Source organism: Danio rerio, chromosome 7 (genome assembly GCF_049306965.1).
Source record: "Danio rerio strain Tuebingen ecotype United States chromosome 7, GRCz12tu, whole genome shotgun sequence".
NCBI classification, from domain to species: domain Eukaryota; kingdom Metazoa; phylum Chordata; class Actinopteri; order Cypriniformes; family Danionidae; genus Danio; species Danio rerio.
The window spans coordinates 67,452,407-67,457,425 of NC_133182.1; positions in this window are offsets into that span (position 1 = coordinate 67,452,407).

Below are 5,019 nucleotides of genomic sequence, written 5' to 3' on the forward strand. Positions count from 1 at the left end.
GTTACATTACCCAGTTAGCGTAAGGGCAATGCCCATATTGTTTCCACACGACAGAAAACTTTAAAATTAAAGGCTACCTATGTGTGAGAATTGTAGTAAAATTCACATCAAATAGCATGTTGAATAATGTATAACTACATTATATATATATATATATATATATATATATATATATATATATATATATATATATATGAAATTCTATGTACTGAAGGTTCATGAAATCAAATATGATTTAAGTGTTTTCAGAAACGCTCCCGTCTTCCATTGATCTTCCATTCCATGATGGATCTTTGTTGTTAGGACACAGCAAATGGTGCATGCATGTATTACAGAGCTTAAATAAAAATCACAGATCTATGAAATGTCTCTGTTCTTCTTCTTCCTCAGCATACATCTGCCTTGTTTTGAAGATTGTTGGTAGCCAAAGTGTTTCGGTTACTGTTGGCTTTCGCTGTAGAAAAAAAAGAAAAAAAACAGGCATTTCTCATTTCTGAAAATATCTTAAACAACTAAAGGACAGAGAGAGTAGCCACCCATTAGACAAGTGCTTCAGATGCTTTTAGAGACATTCCTTCTTTCTCTGCTCTCGCTGACTGTCTATCACAGCCTCTTATTTATTTTCAATCCACCTGTTCACATGGAGTTGTTTATGAAATGCTTATGGTTTCTAGAAGTGCTCAACATATGTTAAAACTGCCATGTCACACAACTACTTGTATGTGTGGTTAATGTGGACATTCTGTAGGCGTAATGTATTTTATACTGTAAAAGAAAAAAAAAAGTGCTTTTTATGGCCTTACTGTAACCTTACCCGTAAAGACAACCCTCGCCAATCCTCAGAGTAAACCAGTTAAAAAAGTTGAAAGTGAAAAGTCTCCATTAAGTATGATTTTTTTTAGTGTTTTGAATTACGAGAGCACAGTGTATATCTTCATAAATCCCCTTAACATTGTAATTCCTAGGTCATTATGTTATATAATTTTGTGTCTTTGTAAATCACATGAACCAGAACACACACTTACACACCCATGGGTTTAAAATAGATGAAATATTTACCTATTTAATAACCTGTCAACATTGTCAATCCTTTAAAGCATGACATTTGTTTGCAGTTCCATCTTCCCCCTACTCTCGTCCTCGCACACGCTTTTGCTGAAATGAATTATTGATTTTAGTTTTAAGTTGGTCTACCTTTTTGTTTCCTTTCTGAATATGAATACATATCACCTTTTTTAGTGTTTCACTCTCAAAGCGCTCTTTTTAGAGTGCAAATCCATGAGCGTATGTGATCGTCTCCTGAGCCGCAAAAATGCAGCCTCAGCATCCAGCCATTGATTTTGTTTCATCTTATTGAGTTTCTCCTTTCCTCTCCTCGTGTCGCTCTCTTATTCTCCCGGCCTCACCTCTCTCCATCATTGCTCCGTAAATCTCTTCCAGTGAGACAAATCACTTCTAAAGGTAAGAGAGAGACTAATAAACCCGACTTTGTTTTCTAAATTCCAATTCATTAAAAGACATTTAATACGCATGAAACTGAAGACTGACTTTAAGCTGAGGTAAAGTGGAATCGCAAAGAATGAAGAATAAATTAGGGCTGTCCTTGGGTTCATGCTTGATTGACAAGAAAATGTAGTTTATTTTTAGTCTATTGAAAACACAATGAGTGCACTGTGATTCAGCAAAAAACAAAGACTCTAAGTTATTTTGGAGTCAAAAAATATATACAGTGCAGGCTGATTCAGATAAATGACACTTAGGAACAGTGGATATTGTGGGGCTGACTTGGCTGACACATCTCTACAATATTGCATGGAGGTCAGGGGCAGTACCTCTAGACTGGGCAACTGGGGTGATAATTCCTATTTTTAAGAAGAAGGACCAGAGGCTGTGTTCCAACAATAACACACTCCTCAGCCTATGGTTGAACCTAAGATCCAGGAAGAACTATGTGGTTTTTGTCCAGGCCGTGGCACACTGGAACAGCTCTATACCTTCACCAGAGTGCTTGAGGGTTCATGGGAGTATGCACAACCAGTCCACATGTGTTGTGTGGACTTGGAAAAAGCATTCGACTGTGTCCCTCATGTCACTCTGTGAAAGGTGCTCTGGGAGTATGGGGTAAGAGGTGCTCTGTTAAGGCTGTATGATCAAAGTAGGAGTTTGGTTCACATTGCCGGCAATGTGACTTGTTTCCAGTGCTTGTTGGACTCCAGCAGGTCTGCCCTTTGTCCCCAATTCTGTTCAAATTTTTATTTTATTTTTATTATTATTATTATTATTTTTTATTTTTTATGGACATAATCTCGATGCGCATCCTTGGACCAGAGGCGGTCCTGTTCAGGAACCACAGGATTTCATCTCTGTTATTCACAGATGGTGTTGTTCTGTTGGGTTCATCAAACATGAACCTTCAGCATGCAATGGGGTGGTTTGCTGTTGAGTGTGATGCAGCTGGGATGAAAATCAGAACCTCCAAATCTAAGGTCATGGTGCTCCACCGGAACAAAAAGTGGTTTGCCATCCCCAGATTGGAGGAAATCTTTACCCCAGGTGGAGAAAGTCAATTATCTTGGGGTTTTGTTCATGAGTGAGTTAAAGATGTAATGTGAGATTGACAGGTGGATCGGTGCAGTGGCAGCAGTAATGTGGTTGATGTACCGGTCCTTTGTGGTAAAGAAAGAGCAGAGCCAAAAGGCAAAGCTTTTATTTTTACGAGTCAATCTTATCCATTCCATAGCAGACAGTATGTGTGTAACATTTGAGTCCTTAAAAAAGTCCTAAAAATGTAAACAGCTTATAAAAAAAATAAATAAAAAAAAATCCCCTTATGTAAATAAGTTGTCATTTAATAAGAATAGGTCAATAACTCAATTTTAACCTTACAATACAATAGAACCATACAATTCTAAGATGACCTTTTACTCTCAGTAAATCAAATTACTGTATAATGTGCAACCAGCAATATGATTTTTTTTTTTTATTTCATTTATTTATTTATTTATTTATTTATTTATTTATTTATTTTTTTTTTTTTTTTTTTTTTTTTTTTATTTATTTATTTATTTTTTTTTTATTTTTTTTTTTTTTGCTTTTTTTGATGTATGAATCAAATAGGGTCTAATGCATAACAAACTTTTTAATAAATGTAAAATTATTCATAACCCATAGACCCAGGAGTTTATAACAGAAGCTTGTGTTTTTTTTTCTTTATATATATATATATATATATATATATATATATATATATATATATATATATATATATATATATATATATATATATTATATTTATGGTAGTGTAATAAAAATGTTTTACAGTTCAGAAATTCTTTATTTTTACTTTTGGCTTTGTCCCTTTATTAATCTGGAGTCGCCACAGCGGAATGAACCACCAACCTATCTAGCATTTGTTTTACACAGCAGACACTCTTACAGACGCAACCTATCAGTGGGAACAGTTTAGAAATGTTAAACATATATATTTTTTGTTGTGGTATCTTGTTTGTTTAAATAGTTTTTTTTTTTTTTTTTTTTTTTGGTATAAAGGCTGAGAAACTTTAATTTGCATCAAGATGATTAACAAAAAATATTTGTGTTACATCTAAATCATCCTACTGAATCAAAATCCTGCAAACCTGGAACTGAATCTGACTGAGAAATATGCATTAATACCGTCCCCTATAAGCAAGGATATACAGATAAAAGTGAATTAGTATTAATTTGTCATAGTAAAAGAGTACTGAAACATGCTATATAATTCCAATAATTCTGGCCATTCTTTGTCACAGCATGGCATCACATTCAGTGCTGGCATTATAATTAGATCAAATAAAGTCACAGTCATCAAAAGACCTTGTAGCTCTCACTCCAGAGAGCGCAGTCCAATGTGCAGTTTCTTTCACTCTTTCCATAAAGACATCTTGACACAAACTCTTTCCTCACTGCCTGCTGCTGCTGCCGCTGCTGAATTATCTGTGTGCCACAGGAAGACCCTAATATCTCCACATACAGATCAATTCATCCCCTTGTGAAAAAGAGGAAGCTACAGAGAAAACAGAATGGCCACCCCGATCTTCCCCGGCTTGTTTATAGCGAAGCTTCCAGGGTGAATTGAATTCCTGAGCACAGGCGGTCATCCGTTATTGAGATTACCTGATTCTGAGATTCTGAGTTTCCTGCCTGCGATTCACAGCGTCTTGCTGCCTGTCCGCTTCCCGCTGCTTGGCTTCCTCCACATTTCCATGGGCTCATCATCTCATTCCAGAAGGTTTTCACAGAGCTCAGACTTTTACACAGCTCATTTGAACTCCAGTGCAGATGCTGCCAGGCCACTTCAGCCTCCCAGATGATGCCGAGATATTCACTCTCTCAAGGTCTATGAAAACAGATGGGAAATCATATCTTGGGATTCTTGGCAGGAAATTCTTGGGATTTTTGCAGAAGAAAGGAGTGGTCTACTGATGCTACTGTAGTCTAAGCTTCGGATGTCAAGCCTATAGGGGAAATTAACATTTGGAATATTGAGTTACTCTATATTGATATTGCCTTGATTGAGTTAGTTGCACTACTGTTTAAAGTAAGGTAATTACTGTGTTGTGTTACTTTTGAGTTACTTTTGTATTTACTTTGAGGAGGCTTAATCTCTTTCAGATTTTTTTATTTTTTTTTAAAGGAGCTCTGCGATAAACAACACACTGTATAACCTACACACACACACATTTACCTTAAAAAAAAAAAAAAAAAAAAACACATTAAAACAATATATATTTTTTTTTAGGACAATGTTATCTGAAAACTTCCTGCCTCCAGAGCTCTACATGTCGTACAGTATATAAAGATTATTGAAAGTTTAAAGTAATGTGTTTGCTACTTTGGTACTATTTGTCTAAAGTGAAATCATTGTCCATTAAGACAATAATCCCCTTTTCCTTTTCTTCGTTGTGTTCAAAATAGCGAACACATTCTCTCATTGACTTTGTAATTCAATGGGACTGCTTTAATTTTAATTCAACAATT